This window comes from Rhinopithecus roxellana, chromosome 17 (assembly GCF_007565055.1).
Source record: "Rhinopithecus roxellana isolate Shanxi Qingling chromosome 17, ASM756505v1, whole genome shotgun sequence".
Classification (NCBI taxonomy): domain Eukaryota; kingdom Metazoa; phylum Chordata; class Mammalia; order Primates; family Cercopithecidae; genus Rhinopithecus; species Rhinopithecus roxellana.
In genome coordinates this window covers 89326213-89349892 of record NC_044565.1, presented here as the reverse complement: position 1 = coordinate 89349892, position 23680 = coordinate 89326213, and the positions used below count along the sequence as shown (strand labels likewise).

The following is a 23680-nucleotide window of genomic DNA, read 5'->3' as shown; positions in this document are numbered from 1 at the left end:
AGTCATGATAGACCTTTTTCTTTTCTTTCATTGCTTCTTTCTTTGGGTTTTTTTGTTTGTTTGTTTTTGTTCTTTTTTGAGACAGGGTCTTGCTTTGTCACTGAGGCTGGAGTGCAGTGGCACAATCTTGGCTCACTGCAGCCTTGACTTCTCGAGCTCAAGCAGTCTTCCTACCTCAGCCCTCCAAGTAGCTGGGACTACAGGCGTGTGCCACCACACCCGGCTCATTTTTTGTATTTTTTGTAGAGATGGAGTTTCACCATGTTGCCGAGGCTGATCTTCAATTTCTGGACTCAAGGGAACTACCTGCTCGGCCTCCCAGAGTGCAGGGAGTACAAGCATGAGACACCTCACTGGGCCTTTCTTTGATAGGTTTATTGGACTTGTAGATCAGGGTAGTGCAATTTATGTAATACATATCCATAAGAAGAATATTATTCTTTTGAATATCTGACACTTGAGGATAATATGATGAAATAGCACGGTAATAACTGTATGGGTAGGCAAGCTTTATAACTAATGTACTAGTTTTATTCTAAGGAGGCTGGTGAAAGCATGGGTGGTACATGGGACAGAGACCTCCAAGAAACGTTTCAGGGTCCCTCTTCTCCTATTAAACATTTTTTTTTTTTGACACGGAGTTTCACTCTTGTTGCCCAGCCTGGAGTGCAATGGCATGATCTTGGCTCACCGCAGCCTCCTCTTCCCGGGTTCAAGCAATTCTCCTGCCTCAGCCTTCCGAGTAGTTGGGATTACAGGCATGCATCACCACGCCCGGCTAATTTTGTATTTTCAGTAGAGACGGGGTTTCTCCGTGTTGGTCAGGCTGGTCTTGAACTCCTGACCTCAGGTGATCCGCCCACCTCAGTCTCCCAAAATGCTGGGATTACAGGCATGAGCCACTGTGCCCGGCCTCCTATTAAACATTTTAATGACTTGTATGGGAGCAATGGTGGCATGTTGAATAATTTTGCAAATGAGTTAAACCTGAAGTATAATGAGGATGATTTTAGGTGATGAGCCAAAATCCAGAAATCATCAATGGGAAAGATCATTGGCCAGACAGAAGTGAAATTGAACCAGAATATAGTACTTGAATGTGAAGAACACAGGAAATAGTTACTTAACAGTACTGTCTGAATTAAATAACCACTTTCCTTGAATTGTAACCAGGCAAGAGTAATTAGTGATCAGACTACCTAAAGTAGTAAAGAAATTTGGGACTGCTTTAATATAATTTCTAAATTGATAAAAATTGATGGAGCATACCTGTAATATTTTATTTATTCTAGATGCCCTGTCGCCCTGTTTTTTTTTTTTCTTTTTTTAAAAAAAGACTTTAGTTTTTTAAGAGCAGTTTTAGATTCATAGTAAAATAGAGAGGGAAGGTATAGAGATGTCCCATATACCCCTTGCCCCAGCATGTGCATAGGCACTTCCATTGTCAGCATCCCTCATTAGAGTACATTTGTTACAACTGATGCTTACATTGACACTTCATAATCACCCATTGTCATAGTTTACATTAGGGCTTGCTCATGGTGGTGTACATCCTGTAGGTTTGGCCAAGTGTACAATGGTATATGCCCATCATTATACTATGATACATAGTATTTTCATTGCCCCAAAAATCCTCTGTGCTGTGCCTATTCATCTCCCAGCCCCAAGTCTCTGGTAGTCACTCTTTTTACTGTTTTCATAGTCTTGCCTTTTGCAGAATGTTATGTAATTGGAATCATACATGCAACCTTTTCAGATTGTCATCTTTCACTGAGTAATATGCATTTAAGGTTTCTCCATGTCTTGTTGTGATCCTTTAGATTATTAGTTTTTACTAAACAATATTCTATTGTCTGGCTGTACCAAAGTTTATCCATTCACATACTGAAGGACATACTGGTTGCCTCCAGGTTTTGGCAGTTATGAGTAAAGCACTATAAACATCCATATGCAGGTTTTTGTGTAGACATAGATTTTCAATTCATTTGGTTAAATACCAAGGACCTTGATTGCTGGATCATAGGGTAAGAGTGTATTTGGTTTTCTAAAAAACTGCCAAACTGTCTTCTTAAGTGGTTGTACCAGTTTGCATTCCTACCAGCAGTGAATGAGGATTCTTCTTGCTTCACATCCTCATTGGCATTTGGTGTTGTCAGTGTTATAACTGACAAAAAACAGGTGTTTTGGTTATTTGATTAGGTGTTTAATGGTATCTCCTTATTAATTTGACATTTCCCTGATGACATATGATGTGGAACATCTTTTCATATACTTATTTGCCATCTGTATATCTTCTTTTTTTCTTTTTTTTTTTTTTGAGACGGAGTCTCTGTCGCCAGGCTGGAGTGCAGTGATGCTATCTAGGCTTACTGCAACCTCTGCCTCCTGAGTTCAAGTGATTCTTCCTGCCTCAGCCTCCCAAGTAGCTGGGATTACAGGCGCCTGCCACTATGCCCAGCTATTTTTTGTATTTTTGTAGAGACAGGGTTTTGCCACGCAAGCCAGGCTGGTCTCAAACTCCTGACCTCAGGTGATCCACCCACCTCGGCCTCCTAAAGTGCTGGGATTACAGGCGTGAGCCACCAGGCCTGGCCTGTGTATCTTCTTTGATGACGTGTCTGTTCAGGTCTTTGGCGCATTTTTTGATTGGGTTTTTTTTATTATTGAGTTTTGAGAGTTCTTTGTATAAGAAATTCTTTTGGATAATAGACCTTTATCAGATGTGTCTTTTTCAAATATTTTCCCCCAGTCTTTGGTTTTTCTTCCATCCTCTTGACATTGTCTTTTGAGTAGTAGAAAATTTGAATTTTAGTGAAGTTCAGGTTATCAGTTATTTCTTGGATTATGTCTTTGGTGCTATATATAAAAAACCATTGCTCTAATCAAGATAATTTAGGTTTTCTCCTATGCTGTCCTCTAGAAGATATAAGGTCTGGTGTTGATTCTTTTTTTTTTTTTCTTTTTTTTTTGCATGTAGATGTTCAGTTATTCCAACAACATTTGTTCAATCCGTTGTATTGCCTCTGCTCCTTTGTCAAAGATCGGCTGACTATATTTATGTGGGTCTATTTCTGGGCTCTCTGTTCTGTTTCATTGATCTATTTGTCTTTTCTTTTACCAATATCACACTGTCTTGATTACTGTAGCTTTATAGTAAGTCTAGACATTGGATAGTGTCATTCCTCCCATTTTGTTCTTCCTTATTTATTTTTAATTATTATTTTTTGAGGCAGCATCTTCCTCTGTTACGCAGGCTGGAGTGCAGGGGTGTGATCTTGGCTCACTGCAACTTCTGCTTCCTGGGCCCAGGTGATCCTGCTGTCCCAGCCTCCTGAGTAGCTCGGACTACAAGTGTGTGCCACCACTCCTGGCTAATTTTTGTATTTTTAGTAAAGTTGTGGTTTTGCTGTGTTGCCCTGGCTGGTCTCAAACTCCTGGGCTCAAGTGATCTGCCTACTTTGGCTTCCCAAAGTGTTGGGATTACAGGTGTGATCCACTGCACCTGACTGTTCTTCTTTAATGTTTTGTTGGCTATTCTGGTTCTTTTGCTTCTCCATATAAACTTTAGAATCAGTTTGGCAATATCCACGAAATAATTTTCTGGGATTTTTTTTGTGATTGGATTGAAAATATGTATTTGAAGAACTGATATCTTGACAACATTGAGTCTTCGTATCCAAGAACATGGACTATCTCTCCATTTGCTTAGTTCTTTAATTTCTGTCATCAGAGTTTTGTAGTTTTCCTCCTATAGATTTTATACACATGTAGTTAGATTTATGCCTATTTTATTTTTTTAGGTGCTTTAATGTAAATGGCATTGTGTTTTTAATTTCAAATTCCACTTTTTCATTGCTCATATACAGGAATTTAATTTCATATACATTGCTCATATACAGAATTTAATTTCAAATTCCACTTTTTCATTGCTCATCTACAGGAAAGCAGTGAACTTTTGTGTATTAACCTTTTATCTTCAACTTGGTATAATGACTTGTTCCAGGAAATTTTCGAATCCTCTACATAAATGATCACATGGATCCTTCCCAATCTGTATACCCTTTACTTCCTTTTCCTGTGTGATTGCATTACCTCGGACTTTCAGTACAATAATGGAAAGGATTGGTGAGAGGAAATGTCCTTGCTTTTGTTCTTGATCTTAATGGGAAAGCTAGTTTCTTACCAGTAAATATGAAGTGAGCTGTAGATTTTTTATAGATACTCAAGTTGAAGTTCCTCTATTCTTCATGTACTGAGAGTTTTTTTTTTTTTTTTTTTTAAATCATGAGTGGGTGTTGGATTTGTCAAATGCTTTTTCTGCATCTATCATATGATCATCTGTTTTTCTTTTTTAGTCTGATGGTGTGATAGATTACAATAATTGATTTTGAAATGTTGAACCAGTCTTGTATACCTGTAATAAATCCCACTTGGTTGTGGCGTATAATTCTTTTACACCACATAATACATGGTTGGATTTGATTTGCTAATATTTCGTTGAGGATTCTTGCATCTGTGTTCGTTAGAGATATTGATTTGTAGTTTTCTTGTTATGTCTTTGTCAGGTTTTTTTGCTGGCCTTGTAGAATGATTCTGGAAATATTCCCTCTACATCTATCACCTAAAATACATTATAGATAATTTATTCCTTTAATAGTTGGTACTTTTCACCATTGAATCCATCTGGACCTCATGCTTTCTGTTTTGGAAGGTTAATAACTATTGATTTAATTTATTTAATAACAGTAAGTCTGTTTCTTCTTTTATGAGTTTGGGCATATTATGTCTTTGAAGGAATTGATCCATTTCATCTAAATTATTAAATTTGTGAGCATGGAGTTATCATTCATTCATTCGTTGAGACAAGTTCTTGCTCTGTGGCCCCGGCTGGAGTGCAGTGGTGCAATCTCAGCTTACTGCAACCTCTGCCTCCCGGTCTCACGTGATCCTCCCACCCCAGCCTCCTAGTAGCTGAGACTACAGGTGTGCACCACCATGAATGGCTAAATTTTTTTTTTTTTCTGTAGAAATGGGGTTTCACCATGTTGCCCAGGCTGGTCTAGAACTCCTGAACTAAGGTGATCCACCCGCCTAGGCCTCCCAGAGTGCTGGGATTTCAGGCGTGAGTCACTGCACCTGGACCCTTATTATTCTTATTAATGTCTGTGGAATCCTTAGTGGTTTTCCCTCGTTCATTTCTGATATTGGCAGTTTTTATTCTCTCTCTTTCTTCTAGCCAACCTGGCTAGAGGCTTATCAATCTTACTGGTCTTTTCAAAGAACCAGCTTTTAGTTTCATTGATTTTTCTGTATTTCTTGTTTTCTGTTTCCTTGGTTTCTGCTCCAATTTTTATTATTTATTTTCCTTTGCTTACTTGGAATTTAATTTGTTTCTTCTGTTTCTAGTTTCCTAAGTTGGAAACTCAGATTATTGATTTTAGATATATGCATTAAGCACTGCTTTCACTGTATCCCACCAATTTTGAAAAGTTTTGTTTTTATTTTCATTTACTTCAAAATATATTTTAATTTCTCATGAGATTTCTTCTTTGACCCAAGAGTTATTTAGAAATATGTTGTTTAATCTCGACATGTTTTGGAATTTTCTAGTTATCTTTCTGTTATTGATTTCTGGTTTCAATTCATAGTGATCTGAGAGTAGACACAGTATGATTTCTATTTGAAGTTTGTTACGGTGTGTTTCAGGGCCCAGAATGTGATTTATCTTGGTGAACGTTCCATGAGAGTTTGAGAAAAATGTGTATTCTGCTGATGTTCGATGAAGTAGGCTGTAGATGTCAGTTATATCCACTTGATTGATGGTATTGTTGAGTTCAACTAGATTCTTAACTGGTCTTCTGCCTGCTGGATCTGTCCATTTCTGATAGAGCAATGTCAAAGTCTCCAATTATGTTAGTGAATTTATCTCTTTCTTCTAGCTGTTCTATCAGCTTTTGCCTCATGTAATTTGATACTCTGTTGATAGACACATAACACATTGATGATTGTTGTGTCTTCTTGGAGAATTCATCCTTTTAATCAGTATGTAATGCCCTTTTTTATCCCTGGTAACTTTTCTTGCTTTGAAATTTGCTCATCTGAAATTAATATAGCTACTTCTCCTTTCTTTTGATTAGTGTTATGGTATATATTTTTTTCCATCCATCTACTTTTCATCTATATGTGTCTTTATATTTAATGTGAGTTTCTTGTAAACAAAATATAGTTGGGTCTTTTTTCTTGATTCACTCAATCTCTGTTTTTAAATTGGTCCATTTAGACTTCTGACATTCAAAGTGATTGTTGATATAGTTGGATTAATATTACCATATTTGTTGTTGTTTTCATTTGTTGCCTATATTCTTGTTCCTATTTTTGTCTTCCATTCTTTTTCTGTCTTTTGTGGTTTTAATTGATCATTTAATGTGATTTCATTTTCTCTCCTTTCTTAGCAGATTGTTTATACTTTTTTTATTTTTTGCTTTTTTTTAGTGTTTGTATACTTTTTTTTTTTTTGCTTTTTTTTAGTGTTTGCCCTAGAGTTTTAAATATTTATTTACATTTCTGAGAAAATTAAAAATGAAACCACCGGCCAGGCACAGTGGCTAATGCCTATAATCCCATCATTTTGAGAGGTCAAGGCGGGTGGATCACCTGAGGTCAGGAATTCGAGACCAAGCTGGCCAACATGGTGAAACCCCATCTCTACTAAAAATGCAAAAAATTAGCCAGGCGTGGTGGTAGGCGTCTGCAATCCCAGCTACTTGGGAGGCTGAGGTGGGAGAATCACTTGAACCCAAGAGGCAGAGGTTGCAGTGAGCCAAGATCACACCATTGCAGTCTAGCCTGGGCGACAGAGTGAGTCTCTGTCTTAAGAAACAAAAATAAAATAAAACTACCTTTACAATCCAGCAATTCCACTAGTAGGTATATATCTAAAGGAAGTGAAATTAGTATTTAGTAGAGGTATCTGCATTCTCATGTTCATTGCAGCATTGTTACTCGTAATAGCCAAGATATGGAATCAACCTAAATGCGTCACAATGGATAAAGAAAGATAATATGGTATGTATACACAATGGAATACTATTTAGCCTTACAAAAAGAAAGAAATCCTGTCATTTGGAACAATATAAATAATTGATTGTTGGAGGATTTTACGTTAAGTGAAATTAGCCCAGGCACAGAAAGAAGAATACCACATGATCTCACTTATATGTGGAATCCAGAAACGCTGAGTTCATGGAAGTAGAGAATAGAATGGTGGTTACCAACAGCTAGGGAGATCTTTGTCAAAGGATACAAAATTTCAGTTAGATGGGAGGAATAAGTTAGATTTATGGTACAACATAGTGACTGTAGTTAATAATGTATTTTTGAAAAATCTCTAAGAGAATAGATTTTAAGTGTTCTCAACACAAAAAATTAAAAGTATGTGAGGTAATGCTTATATGTTTATTAGCTGGTTTTAGCCATTCTACAGCATATACACTTCAAAACAACATGTTGAACACCATAAATGTATGCAGTTTTTGTCAATTAAAAAATAAAATTTTTGTGAAAGGAACCTTAAGTGCTAAATGAAGGAATCCTGTCTGTAAATCATGCTCTATGATTCCATAAGACATTCTGGAAAAAGACAACTTTGGAAGCAGAAAAGATTAGTGCTTGCTACCCAGAGGAAAAGAAGTCATACGAAAAAGATACTTGCACACACGTTTATAGCAGCACGGTTCACAATTGCAGAATCTTGGGACCAACCCAAATGCCCATCAGTCAACGAGTGGTTAAAGAAATTGTGGTATGTGTATATGATGGAATACTACTCAGCCATACAAAGGAGTGAATTAATGGCATTCATAGTGACCTGGATGAGACTGGAGACTATTACTTGAAGTGAAGTAACTCAGGAATGCAAAACCAAACATCGTATGTTCTCACTGATATGTGGGAGCTAAACTATGAGGACGCAAAGGCATAAGAATGATACAGTGAACTTTGGGGACTTGGAGGGAATGATGGGAGGGGTGCGAGGGATAAAAGACTACAAATATGGTGCAGTGAATACTGCTTGGGGGATGGGTGCACCAAAATCTCACACATCACCATCAAAGAGCTTACTCATGTAACTAAACAACACCTGTACCCTAGTAACCTATAACCTATGGGGAAAAAAAGATTGGTGGTTGCCAGAAGGTTGGGAAGGGGTGAATGGGTGGAGCACAGGGAATTTGTGGGGCAGTGAACCTATTCTGTCTGTTACCGTAATGGTGGATATATAACATTTTGTCTGCCAAGGCCATGGAATTATATAGCACAAATAGTGAACCCTATTGTGAACTCTGGACTTAGTTAATGGTAATGTATGAATATTGCTTTATGAGTTGTAACAAATGTACCACACCAATGCATTCCTCTAATATGTTAATATTAGAGGAAACTGAAAAAGAGAAGGGGACAGGGAGTATATAGTAAATTTTTGTACCCTATTCGGTTTTTCTGTAAACCTAAAACTGTTCTAAAAAATAAAGTCTATTAATAAAAACATGAAAAAATAAAATATACTCACAGTTTATTCAAGTCCACTTTCAAATCACAGCATACCACTTCACAGGGGGTGTAAAATACCTTATAATAACAAAATAATCCTAATTCTTTCCTCTTCTTACGTCTGTCATTGCTGTTATTCATTTTGTGCATATATATATGTATACATACACACACACACCAGTACACATACAGACAAGCATACGCTACTAAATATATTGTTGCTGTTACTATTTTGAACAAATTTATTTGTTAGATCAATTAAGAAAATGAAAATAACAGTTTTTATCTTACTTTCACTTATTTCCTCTATTTCTGTTTTTGCAAGAAACATCATTGGAATTACAGGGTTTGCTTTGACTCTAGGTTGTTTTGGGTAATGGTCATTTTAATAATATTAAGTCTTCCAGTCTGTTAACGAGGGACTGGATTCCATTTACTTATGTCTTCTTTAATTCTTTTTAGCTGTGTTTTGTAGTTTTTATTGTATGTCTCTTTTGATTAAGTTAACTCCTAAATGTTCTTTTTGATGTTATTGTAAATGGAATTGTTTTCGTAGTTTTCATTTTAGATTATTTTTAGTGTATAGAAATATAATAGACTTTTGAGTGTTGACTTCGTATGCTGCAATTTTGCCTAACTTACTTATTCTAATACATTTTTTGGGAGTTGGAAACTAGGATTTTCTGCATAAATATCATAAATCATTTATGGACAAAGATAGTTTTATTTATTTTTTATTATCTAATTTATCTGGCTAGAACTTCTAGTGTTAATGTTGACTACAAGTGGCAGAAGCCTTTTTTTGTTCTTTATCTTAGTGGAAAAACTTTCAGACTTTCACTATTGAGTATGATATTCACGTTGGGTGTTTCACAAATGTCGTTTATTACGTTGAGGTGGTTTTCTTTTACTCCTGGTTTGTTGAGTGTTTTCTTTTTTAAAGTAATGAAAGAGTGTTGAGGCCGGGCACAGTGGCTCACGCCTGTAATCCCAGTACTTTGGAAGGGTGAGGCGGGCGGATCACCTGAGGTCAGGAATTTGTGACCAGCCCTGTCAAGGTGGTGAAACCCCATCTCTTCTAAAAATACAAAAATTAGCTGGGCGTAGTAGCAGGCGCCTGTAATCCCAGCTACTAGGGAGGTTGAGGCGGGAGAATCGCTTGAATTCAGGAGGTGAAGGTTGCAGTGAGCTGAGATTGCACCACTGTACTCCAGCCTAGGTGACAGAGCAAGACTCTGTCTCAAAAAAAAAAAGGAGTGTTGAATTTTGTGAAATGTGTTTTCTCCCTCAATTAAAATGATTATATGTTGCTTCCCTTTATTCTGTTAATGTGGTTTAATACAATGATTATTTTCACATGTTTTACCATCCTTGGATTCTAGGAATAAATCACACTTGGTCATGATGTGCAAACCTTTTAATATACTGCTGATTTCAGTTTGCTAGTAATTTGTTGAGAATCTATTAATTTTCAGAAATGAAACTGGTTGGTAGTTTTGTTTTCTTGTACAGTCAGCTGCCCTTACCTGTAGTTTTGCTTTCAAAATTTCAGTTGTCTGCAGTCAACCAAGGTCTGAAAATATTATATACAATAAGGTATTTTGAAAGAGAGACTATATTCATATAGCTTCTATTAAAGTATATTGTTATAATTGTTCTTATTCTTTTTTTTTTTTTTTTGAGATGAAGTCTCGCTGTTGTCCCCCAGGCTGGAGTACGGTGGCGCAATCTCAGTTCGCTGCAACCTCCGCCTCCTGGGTTCAAGCGGTTCTCCTGCCTCAACCTCCCTAGTAGCTGGGATTACAGGCGCCTGCCACCATGCCTGGCTAATTTTTGTATTTTTAGTAGAGACGGGGTTTCACCATGTTGGCCAGGCTGGTCTTAAACTGACCTCAGGGGATCCACCCACCTTAGCCTCCCAAAGTGCTGGGATTACAGACGTGAGCCACCGCTCCTGGTCTGTTCCTATGATTCTTTATTTTTACTGTGCTTAGTTTGCAAATTGAACTTTATAATAGATATGTATGTATAGGAAAAAACAATATATATAGGATTCAGTACTCTCCATGGTTTCAGATAATCACTGGGGTCTTGGAATGTATTTCCTGAGGATAAGAGGGGACTTCTGTGATGTCTTTATCTGTCCTTGGTATCAGGGTAATGCTGACCTCATAGAATGAGTTAGGAAGTGTTCCTTCCTCTTCAGTTTTCTGGAGAAGTATGAGAATGATTGATGTTATTGAAATATTTGATAGAACTCACCAGTGAAGCCATTAGGTAAAGAGCTTTTATATGTCAGGAAAGTTTTGGTTACTGAATCAATCTCTTTACTAATTGTAGGTCTAATTATATTTTCTGGTTTTTTGTTTGAGTTAGTCTTGGTAGATACTGTGTTTCTGGGAATTTGTCCGTTTTATCTAGGTTATTCTATTTGTTGACGTAAAATTGGTCAGAGTACTGTCTTAATCATTTTCGTTTTCGTAAAGTGGATAGTAGTGTCCCCACTTTTATTTCTGATTTTAATAATTTGAGTATTCTCTGTTTTTTTTGTTAGTTCATCTAGCCAGAGGTGTGTGACTCTTTTGGATTGTTTCAAAGAACTAACTTTTGGTTTCATTGAGTTTTGTGTGTGTGTGTGTTTTTGTGTTCTCTATTTTATCTTTGCTCTAATCTTTATTATTTTCTTGCTTCTGATGACTTTGGGTTTAGTTTGTTTTTGTCTTGCTAGTTTCTTAAATTGTAAAATTTAGTTGTTAATTTCAGGTCATTCTTGGTTTTTTAATGTAAGCATTTATAGCTATAAATTTCTCCCATATACTACTTTTGCTGTATTCCGTAAGTTTTTTGTTGTGTTGTTTTCATTTGTCGCTGGAGTATTTTCTGATGTCTTATTTGTTCATTGGTTATTTGTGTGTTGTTTAATTTCCATGTTTTTGTGGATTTTCTCATTTTAGTTCTTTTATCAATTTCTAACTTCATCCCATTGTAGTTGCAAAATATACTTCTATATTTTGTATACTTTTTAAATCTTTTGAGACTTAATCTGTGGCCTGACATATGCTCTATCTTGGAAAATGTCCCATATGCGCTTGAGTTTATTATGTATGTTATTATGTGTTCTGTATATATCCCTAAGATCTAGTTAGTTTATTGTATTAAGTCCTCTGTTTCCTTACTGTATTTCCATACTCCATTCTATTAAGTGATAATAGAGAATTAAAGTCTGCAACTGTTGTTATAGAGCTGTCTATTTCTCCCTCAGTTCTTTCTGTTTTTACTTCATATATTTTGATGGTCTGTTACTAGGTGTATAAATGATTGTAATTGCTGTGTCTTCTTATGCTATTGAACCTTTTATTAAGATATAATATCCTTCTTTGTTTCTTGTAACCTTTATTGATTTAAAGTCTATTTGGTCTGATATTAGTATAGCCATTTCTGCTCTCTTTTAGTTACTTTTTCCATCCTTTCACTGTCAATCAGTTTGTGTCTTCGGATCTCAAGTGATTATCTTATGGACAACACATAGATGGATCTTTTTTAAATTCATTCTGCCAATCTCTGTCTTTTGATTGGAGAGTTTAATTCACTTACATTGAATGTCATTACTGGGAAAAATAATTTATTTCTGTTATTTTGCTATTTGTTTTCTGTATGTTGTAAAGCCTTTTTTTTTTTTTGACCCTTATTTCCTGCATTTCTCTTGGCTTTTGTGTTCAGTTGATTTTCTTACAGTGATATGTTTAAATTCCTTTCTCAATTCCTTTTGTATGTATTCTGTTTTCTTTGTAGATACCATAGGCATTACATTTAACACCCTAAACTTATAAAAATTCAGATGTCAATTTATACCAGGTTAGCTTCAAGAATATACAGTAACTCTACTCTTTTTTTTTTTTTTTTTGAGACAGTCTTGCTCTGTTGCCCAGGCTGGAGTGCAGTGGCACTATCTCAGCTCACTGCAACCTCCATTTCCCATGTTCAAGTGATTTCCCTGCCTCAGCCTCCCAAGTAGCTGGGATTACAGGCGCCCATCACCATGCCTGGCTAATTTTGGTATTTTTAGCAGAGACCATGTTGGCCAGGCTGGTCTCAAACTCCTGACCTCAGATGATCCACCTGCCTCGGCCTCCCAAAGTGCTAGAGTTATAGGCGTGAACAACTGCAGCTGGCCAGCTCTGCTGCTTTAATAGCTCTGCCCTCACCCTTTCCAGTTGCTGTCACAGAATTACCTCTTTATTTATTATGTGCCCCAAACCATAAACTAATCACTTTAAATGCATCAATTTGTTATATATAACAAAATGGGTTTATGAACCAAAGTTGCAATAATACTAACTTTTAGATTAATAATTTAAAAATAAGTATTGGCCTTTTAAATCGTTTAGAAAGCAAAAAGTGCAATTATAAACCATTATTACAATAATACTGGACTTTATAATTGTGTGTGTATTTGCCTTTATTGAGCTTTTTATTTCACATGACATCAACTTACTGTTTAAACAGTGTATTTTCATTTCACCCTGTAGGACTTCATTGACCATTTCTTGCAGGTCAGGTCTACTGGTAACAAGCTCCCTTAATTTTTGTTTATCTGGTAATGTCTTCACTTTCCTGTCAGTTTAGGGAAAACACAACAACCAAAAAACCCAGTCAAACAATAACAAAGCTTCGTCGCTTTCCAAGGCAGTCCTTTCCTCAGATCTAGTCCAAATGAACCTTTTAATTCTTTTTTTTTTTTTTGAGATGGAGTCTCACTCTGTCACCCAGACTGGAGTGCAGTGATGTGATCTCTGCTCACTGCTCACTAAAATTCTCCTGCCTCAGCCTCCCGAGTAGCTGGGACTATAGGAGCCTGCCACCACACCCTGCTAATTTTTTGTATTTTTAGTAGAGATGGAGTTTCACCGTGTTAGCCAGGATGGTCTCGATCTCCTGACCTCGTGATCCACCCGCCTCAGCCTCCCAAAGTGCTGGGATTACAGCCGTGAGCCACCGCGCCCGGCCCTGAACCTTTCAGTCCTTTCAACCTCAGATGGCATTGTTTCAAGTCCCCTGAGCACCATACCCCTTGAGTATATCCTATCAATATGCCCTTTAAAACAGGGCAACAGGTTTCTGATTCCACAAGTAAGGAGCTTGGAAATCACCATCCATCCTAACAACAAATAAAATGCTGAAGAGACTGAAAAACCAACAGTTCTTCTTGAATCCAAAAGACACGTGAGGGCACCGAACAAACCACTGACCCCAAACTGGAGAGACAAACAAATAGCCATGGCTACAAGATCCAGGATTCACAAGCAGAAATTGCCACGGGAACCGGTGCTGAGGTAGGAAAATCTGAGCTGTAACTGACAAATTGCTGGGGGCTAAGTGGTAGTCAAGTCAGAGAATTAAAAACTTGAAAGGGACCCAGTTATAGATGAACCCCCACACCTTTACAGATTTTATATCCAAGAGCTCGACCAGAGTCTCACAGTAAATATTGGAGAAAAATCCCCTCACACTTCCAAGAGGGTTAAAGGGAAAGGAACATTTTGAAACATGCCACAGCATTCACTTCTTAACAAGGCCTGCCCTCCAGATTTAATCAGAACATAATGGAACTTGGGGAAGGTTAATACACAACTCCAGCCCACACTACCCATCCTGTGACTCAGAAGCATATTTGAAGTTCACAGTATAGCGGCATAGGGATTCACTGAGACCTAATCATAAGACTATAGAACACTGCCCACAAGATTGTAGAACCCGAGACTACAGGAAACATTGCCTCTCTCTACACCTTATATTACTAAAGACCTATTTACAGAAGTTCCTTTTACTCAATGTGTCATGTCTAGCTATCAAGGAAAAGTTGCAAGGCATACTAAAAGGCAGGACAAAAAATTTTGAAGAGACAGTAAGTATTAGAAGCAAACATGGTAGGAACACTAAAATTATCAAACCAGCAATTTAAAAGAACTTTGATTAATATGCTAATGGATAAAATAGCATGCATGAATAGAGTGGTGATGTGAGTACAGAGATAGAAATCCTAAGGAACAACTGAAAGTAAATTCTAGAGATCAAAAACACTTTAATGGAAATGAAAAGTGCCTTTGATAGACTTACTGCTAGACTGGACATGGTTGATAAAAAAAAATCTCTTAAGTTTCAGGGTATATCAATAGGTACACCCAAAACTGAAAGCATGTAGAGGGAAGACTGAAAAAAAATCAGAATAGAATTATCACAGAACCATGGAACCACTAGAAAAAGTGTAAAATATGTGTAATGGGAATACAACAAGAAGAAAAAAACAACAGAAGAAACATTTGAAATAATAGTGAAAATTTCCCCCAAATTGATGTCAGACACCAAACCACAGATCCAGAAAGCCCAAAGAACACAAAGCAGAATAAATGTCTTAAAATGTTGCATTTAGAAATACCATTTTCAAACTATAGAAAACCAAGCATAAGAAAAAGCCTGAAAGTCAAGAGAAGAAAAAGCCAAACAAACCACATTTTACCTATGCAGGAACAAAGATAAGAATTTTATCTGACTTCTCCTCAGAAACCGTGCAAGCAAAAAGAGAGTGGAATAAAATATTTAAAGTGTTGAGAATAAAAAGGAAAGCAAAATTACCAACCTAGAATTCTGCACTTTAGGAAATTATCCTTCAAAAGTTATGGGGTGGCTGGACGCAGTGGCCCTTACGTAATCCTGGCACTTTGGGAGGCCAAGGTGGGAGGATTGGTTGAGGCCAGGAGTTTGAGACCAGCCTGGGCAACATAGTGAGATCCTATCTCTACAAGAAAATTAAAAATATTTAGCCATATGTGGTGGCATATTCCTGTAGTCCCAACTACTCTGGAGGCTGAAGTGGGAGGATTGCTTGAGCCTGGGAAGTCAAGGCTCCTGTGAGCCATGACCATACCACTTTACTCCAGCGTGGGTGACAGAGCAAGACCCCATCTCTTAATGAAAAAGCACACAAACACAAATGATGAGAGAGGATTCTGAAAAGAGAAGGAGTAAGAAGCAAGAGGAATCTCTTTCTTTACCTGGACAACAATCACACTGGCAGAATATGTCTTATATCCAAAGAAACAGGAAAATATATATAGGCCATTCAAAGAAAACAAAAATAAATCAAAAGAAATGGTCCTTGAAAAAGACCTGATGGCTAGTATGGCTGATCCATTCAAAAAAGATTTTTTTTTTTTTTTTTGAGAGAGAGTCTTGCTCTGTCACCCACGCTGCAATGCAGTTGTGCAGTCTTGGCTCACTGCAACCTCCACCTCCCAGTTCAAGTGAGTCTCATGCCTCAGCCTCCCAAGTAGCTAGGATTACAGACGCCTGTCACCACACCTGGCTAGTTTTTATGTTTTTATAGAGATGGGTTTTGCCATGTTGGCCAGGCTGGTCTCAAACTCCTGACCTCAGGTGATCCGCCTGCCTCAGCCCTCAGCCTCCCAAAGTGCTGGTATTACAGGTGTGAGCCACCACTCCTGGCCCATACAAAGACTTTAAAACAGCTATCCAAAAGATGCTCAAAGAACTAAAGGAAGATGTAGAGAAAGTCACGAAAGTGATGTATGACCAATGTGAAAATATCAGTAAAGAGACAAAAAACCATAAAAAGAAACCAAAAAATTTCTAGAGCTGAAAAGTACAATAACTGAAATGAAAAACATTAGGAGTCAAAGGGGCAGATTTGAGCAGGCAGAAGAATCAGCAAGCTTGTATATAGAGAAATGAAGATTCCTGAGTCTGAGGAACAAAACAGACTGAACAGAGTCATATAAGTAGGACACATTCAAATGGAACAAAATCTGTACTGTGGGAGCAACAGAAGGAGAAGAAAGAGACAGAATATTTGAATGGGTGAAAACTCCCAAATTTTGATGAAAGGCATGAATATCCAAGAAAGTCAACAAAATCCAACTAAAATGAACTTGAACTCAAGGAAATCTACAATGAGAAATCTTACTGTCAAACTTTTGAAAATTACAAAGATAATTTGAAAGCAGCAAAAGAGAAGTGATTTGTCACATATAAAGAATCGTCAATAGATTATGAATAGATTTCTCATCAGATATTTCAGAGGCCAGGAGACAGTGGGCCAATATATTCAAAGGGCTAACAGGAAAAAATGTCAACTGTGAATCCAGACACACACACACACACACGGACACAGCAAAACTTAAATACACACACACACACACACACACACACACACACACACACACACGAGTAAAACTGTTAAATCTGGAGGGCTGACCTTAAGAAGCGAATGCTGTAGCATGTTTCAAAATGTTCCTTTCCCTTTAACCCTCTTGGAAGTGTGAGGGGTTTTTCTCCAATATTTACTGTGAGACTCTGGTCGAGCTCTTGGATATAAAATCTGTAAAGGTGTGGGGGTTCATCTATAACTGGGTCCCTTTCAAGTTTTTAATTCTCTGACTTGACTACCACTTAGCCCCCAGCAATTTGTCAGTTACAGCTCAGATTTTCCTACCTCAGCACTGGTTCCCATGGCAATTTCTGCTTGTGAATCCTGGATCTTGTAGCCATGGCTATTTGTTTGTCTCTCCAGTTTGGGGTCAGTGGTTTGTTCGGTGCCCTCACGTGTCTTTTGGATTCAAGAAGAACTGTTGGTTTTTCAGTCTCTTCAGCATTTTATTTGTTGTTAGGATGGATGGTGATGTCCAAGCTCCTTACTTGTGGAATCAGAAACCTGTTGCCCTGTCTTAGAAAAGGCATATTGGGGCCAGGCACAGTGGCTCACACCTGTAATTCCAGCACTTTGGGAGGCCAAGACAGGCAGATCGCCTGAGGCCAGGAGTTTGAGACCATCCTGGCTAGCATGGTGAAACCCCATCTCTACTAAAAATATGAAAAGTTAACCGGGCTTGGTGGCACGCACCTGTAGTCCCACCTACTCGGGAGGATGAGTCAGGCAAAATCTCTTGAACCCGGGAGGCGGAGGTTGCAGTGAGCCGAGATCGTGCCACTGCACTTCTGCCTGGGTGATGGTGAGACTCCATCTCAAAACAAAAATAAAGCATGTTGATAGGATATACTCAAGGGGTATGGTGCTCAGGGGACTTGAAACAATGCCATCTGAAGTTGAAAGAATTGAAAGATTCATTTGGAGTAGATTTGAGGAAAGAACTGCCTTGGAAAGCGAGGAAGCTTTGTTGTTGCTCAGGGTTTTTGTTGTTGTTGTTTGTGTTTTGTGTGTGTGTGTGAAAATGGTGAAACTTCGACTTTTAGAATTTTGGTGCTGTGGTTGGGAGACTGGGAGATTAGATCACATGACAGTTGAGTTATGAAGAGCCTGAAGATAGGGAAAATATATAGTAGTTGAATCCTAGCTCTGCCATTTTCTAACTCAGTGATCATGGTGACCACAGGCATGATTTTTTCTGAGTTCCCATCTATAGAATAGAGATAATTATACCTATCTTATGGAAGTCATTATGGGGATTAAGGTAATTAATAATATAAATGAGCCTGATCATAGTGCTTCCTAAGGGTTAATTGTATTATTCCCTATTTGGTATATAGATTCATGCTGTAAATATTTTAAACAGATGCATTGTTTCTGCATACCTGTGTAGTTATGGAAGAGATACAGAATTTGGAGTTGAAATTTGGAAGGAATATGACAGACCTTGAGTTACCATGTCTTAATGGCAGGATATTCACTGTACTGTGTTAATTTGATCATTACAATTAATATGTTAAAGGAAAAAGAAGAAAATGGAAGATGTGTAGATAGAAAAGGCTTTTATGTTTGTTTTTATCATTAATTTTTCATCTCAGAATTTGTTTTGACTACAAAATATGCAGAAACAAAGTCTTAATTTTTAGAAATGAAAAATATTTTAACATTCCATTCATCTGATGACTGGACCCAAGAGTTGACAGCATGTTTGTTTTGGCTTTAGTTCTTGGTTCTGTTACTTTAAGCAGAGACTCTTTAAGGATAAGATTGCAAAGGAGAAGTGCAGGTGCTTCTTTCATAGCCTTTTAAAGTTGATTCGTATACAGTAAATAAATTATATGGCAGATATGTGTGGACTGTTCCACATTTCACACATCTTTATGAGTATGTTTTTCTAGTCATTTGAAGAAAGTTTTATCATACTTGATGCAAATTTGTCCTTTCATGTATTTCACATGAAATTCATTTCAAGTTAAAAATGCATTACCACAAAGGATCTACCAATTTCTACAGTTAGAAGTCTCATTGTGCAAGTAACTTTAGTATGTCACAGTAGGTATTGCATAGTACAGTCATGCACAGCATTATGGTGTTTTGGTAAATGATAGACTGCATATATGTCAGTGGTCCCAAAAGGCTATAATGGAGCTTTAAAATTCCTTTTACCTAGTAATGTCAGCTGTCTTAAGGTCGTAGCCATCTTAATGCCATAGTTCCAACACATTACTTGTGCAACTCAATGGTGAAAAAAGAAACAAACCAAACAAACCACCATGGACATATTTCTGAAAAGAGTGACACCTCGTCAAGAAGTGCCTCAGGCAGGTCCTTCAGGAGGGATTCCAGGAGAAGGCCTTGTTATCATAGGAAACGCCAGCTCCAGTCATGTTATTTCCCCCTGAAAACCTGTTAGTGGGACAAGATGTAGAGGTGGAAGACAGTGATATTTCTGATCCTGACCCTCTGTAGGCCTACGCTAGTGGGCGTGTGTGTTTTAGTTTTCAATAAACAAGATTTAAAAATCTGAAAATAGAAAAAGGACCACAGGTGTGTACCACCACACATGGCTAGTTATGAAAAAAAAATTTTTTTTGTAGAAACAAGGTCCCCCAGTGTTGCCCAGACTAGTCTCTGACTCCTGGCCTCAAGCAGTCCTCCTGCTTTGACCTCCTAAAATGCTGGGATTACAGGTGTGAGTAATCCTGCAATCCCACTGTGTAATCCCCCTGCTTACTTCTTATTCCTAAGAAAAATGTTAAGTGACATTAAATTTTTTCCTGGTCGCTGTTTTATTTAAAACTATAGAATTTAATATATGAATGCATTCTCATTCACAAAGGTCTAAATTGCTTAGAATTAGGTGGAAGAACGTGTTAAAACCTCCATTTATCATGTTTCTTTCTCCCTATTCCCATTTTCAAACAGAAAGGTAACCATCCTCTTTGTATCCTTTAACTGCTTGGTGATTTACAGACATTTGGAGACTGTTGCAAAACTAATGTTGAATTATTTTCAGTGGGTATTTATATTTTCTCCTAATCATTTTCATTGTAGGAAAGTTTAAAACTTTTCCCTATTGAGTTATGAAAATTTCCCTTGAAATTAAGAATTATGTATATGATGAATATGTTCCCAGTAGAATAATGAGAAAATAAGCCAACATTATACTTTTAAAATTCACCTGTAGTGTTAGAACTGAGAGAGAACTACTCTTATTAATTTGATATCTAAATTTCCAACTTGCCTATTTCTAAAGATATATGTAATATGTTTAAGTCTTAAAGGATCATTATATACATAGTTTTGTAATTTGTGTTTCTTAATGCAGTAATAAATGGTAGCATACTCTTTTAGCAGTTACAACATGCCAGGCAGACTTTTAATCCATTTGTGTTTAGTAACCTATCTTTATAACAGTCCTTTCAGGTAAGTATTATCACTATTATGCCCATTGTACAGATGGGAAAATTAAACTCAGGTAGTTAGGATAAATAACCTGCCAAAGTTCACATAGCTGCTAAGTGGTTGAAATGAGATTTGAATTTAGGCAGAGGATTCCAGAGTCTGTTCTCTTTGATATATGGTCATAACCATCTTTCCATGTCAATAAATATAGACTTCACCTGTACTTTTATTGGCTGTATAGTATTTCACTCTCACCTCACTCAAAGTGTTAGTAATATTCACATCTCTTCATTTCCTGAAATGATGTTTTCTTAACAGTCTCTTCCTTCTAAGTTTCCTTCATGGTTCATTCTCTACCTGACTTCTAAATATTGTAGTTTCCAGTGGCCAGGCTCTTTGTTTCTTTTATTTGCCTTCTTAAGGTAAGCTCATGCATTCCTGTGACTTTAAATACAGTTTATATAATGGCAAGACTCAAATTTATAGTTACTGCTTGGAACTTTCTACTTTGCTCCCCAACTCATATCCACAGTGGCTTATTTGACATCTCCATGAAGATGTGTCATAGACCTCTAAAATGTGTGAAATTATAATGTTTGATTCCCTCTCTAACTTTGTTCTTCCTCCACAAATCTGTTCCTTCTCTTTCTGATCGTAGTAAATGGCTCTTGCATTAACCTAGTTGTTCAAGTCAAAAAATTAGGAGTCATCACTGATTACTCTTTTCTGTCAACCCTTCTAGTTAATTTTTCAGTAAGTCCTGTTTCTGCTTTCATAATATTTCTCCGGTCCATCCACTTTTACTGTCATCACTTTCATCAGGCCACTCCGTCATTATCCAGTTATGAATGAACACCTGCTTTGCATTCTGTTTTCCACTTCTGCTAACAGTGTTTCACCATTGTTACTATTAATCTTAGGTCGTGAAGTGCTGATGAAGACAGTGTCAGGACTCTGCTTATATCTATAAATTCACACTATCCAAGCTCAGTTAGACTGGCATTACTGTTTAGCAGACCATCTTCCTCATGCTTGAAATATCCTTGTGTTCTCATGTATTACTCCTATCCCCATTCCTGGTTTGTGTGTAGTGGAATTAAGAGTGGAGCTTTTTGGCATACATGTTTTGTTTTCATCCTTTTTCTTCATTTCCCCACCTCCTTATATTGAGTTAGATAAAAAATGGGAATTCTACATCTGATCTAATATAAACTGCTGTCAAGTTGACCTTATAAAATACATTTATGTATTATCTCTGCTCTATATTTAGTGAATCTTTTTCTGACCGAGTGAACTATGAAATCTTCATCCTGGCCTTCCAGGCCGTCTTTTAAGGTGTTGCCAATTAAAAAAAAAAACAAAAAAACAAAAAAAAAACTTTAACCCTTATCTTCCACTGAGCTATTCATTGTAGTCAGGTTGCTCATTTCAGAGCACGCTCTTTGGTTTTTTTTTGTGTGTGTATGTGCCTTGTGCTATAGTTTATATATATACTTTGATTTTTTTTTTTTTTTTTTTACGTAAAACTTTGAGTGCAGGAACTGTGTCTTTCAAGGACTTTTGGCATTTACATCAGGGATTCATAGCTGTTCTAAATAGTTCAGTCATATCTGGGAAGATTATCTTATTTAGTCAGGAACACAGTTTTGGAGGAGTATCTGTAGAGCCGCAGGAAGAAAAGGAGAACCCTTACTATGGGCATTTGTCACTTTAACCCAGACATTGGTAACTGTGTGTGTGTGTGTGTGTGTGTGTGTGTGTGTGTGTGTGTGTGCAACCAGATCATATCTGGAGTTAGAGTTTTCTTGTCGAAAAAGTATCCTGTATAGCACAGAAACTTGAATGTAGAAAGTTTTCATTGAAGAATTGACTGTGATCCTTCCTGATCACTGGGCTTATTGCTTCCTGGGCATCCACTGGCTTGCTTTTAATTTAGTTTTAAACCAGACTTTTAAAGTAGAACCAACCAGGGGGCAAGAATGTTGGGGACATGAGTTTCCAGTGCTACTCATGTAAACTTAACTTTTTAATTCCTTTTTTGGAATAAAACAGGCTCTTCACTGTTTACAGGGTTATTTCTAGGTTGCAAAAATTATCTCTCAACATTTTTTGTAATTCCTATATCTCCCATTCGATCTTGGCTGCCGCAAATAGAAAGTGTGAGGACATTTTTTTCTTGTGTCTATGGTAGAAACAGTAACTGCTCCAGTTCTGTCAAGTAGATTCATTGGATCTTCTTATAAAAATAATATAATATTTTTGATAATAAAAATAAATTTGAAAACTTCAAATGAGGTGTTTTAGTTAGAATGATGTTCAAAAGTTTTGTTCATAAGTGTTTGAGGAGGTCATTTTAAGATTTTCCAAGTGTATTAGTCTGTTTTCACGCTGCTAATAAAGACATACCTGAGACTGGGCAATTTACAAAAGAAAGAAGTTTATTGGACTTAACAGTTCCACGTGACTGGGGAGGCTTCACAATCATGGCAGAAGGCAAGGAGTAGCAAGTCACGTCTTACATGGATGGCAGCAGGCAAAGAGATCTTGTGCAGGAAAACTCCTCCTTATAATAACCATTAGATCTTACGAGACTTACTATCACGAGAACAGCACGGGAAAGACCTGCCCCCATGATTCAGTTACCTCCCACTGCGTCCCTCCTACACCATATGGGAATTCAAGATGAGATTTGTTTGGGGGACACAGCTAAACCGTATCACCAAGTATATCTCTGGCTACACTTAGGAATGTCTCATCTATTTAAGTCTTTTTTTTTTTTTTTTTTTTTTTTTGAGACAGAGCCTTGCTCTGTCGCCCAGGCTGGAGTGCAGTGGCCAGATCTTAGCTCACTGCAAGCTCCGCCTCCCAGGTTTATGCCATTTCTCTCGCCTCAGCCTCCCGAGTAGCTGGGACTACAGGCGGCCGCCATCTCGCCCGGCTAATTTTTTGTATATTTTTTTTTTAGTAGAGACGGGGTTTCACCGTGTTAGCCAGGATGGTCTCGATCTCCTGACCTCGTGATCCGCCTGTCTCGGCCTCCCAAAGTGCTGGGATTACAGGCTTGAGCCACCACGCCCGGCCTATTTAAGTCTTTTTTAAGCTCTACATATTAACTTCAGAAAGTACAAATAAAAATAAGAATAAAAATTACCAAAGATTTTATCAGTTGTGTTATAACCCCTGTTAACTTTTTGACCATTATTTATTTTTTGTTTTTTTCATATGTATAGCCAGTTAGATGGTGTTTTTACACTCATCCACTTTTAAAATTGAAAACAAGGGATATAGCAATCTTTTCTATACAAAGAGAAACACTGTAGTAAGAGCAACGTTTTTATCCTTTAGGTACTCATTAGACTAGTGACGGGAAATTCATGTCATACTACATAACAGAATGACCTAAGTTCCATTTGTCTGTGGTGGAGTCAGCTAAACATTTTCATTGAGGATATTCTGTGTGCTGAACATTTGTGGCCATTATCTCATTTTATCTATGCAATAACT

The 23680-nt window shown here is 37.3% G+C and overlaps 1 protein-coding gene across 6 annotated transcripts in view; it reads left to right on the top strand.

Annotated features, from left to right (window-relative positions):
• The window catches only part of ROCK2 (Rho associated coiled-coil containing protein kinase 2), a 168987-nt gene that overhangs the window by 59378 nt on the left and 85929 nt on the right, over positions 1-23680 (top strand). The gene's annotated exons all lie outside the window — the stretch shown is intronic.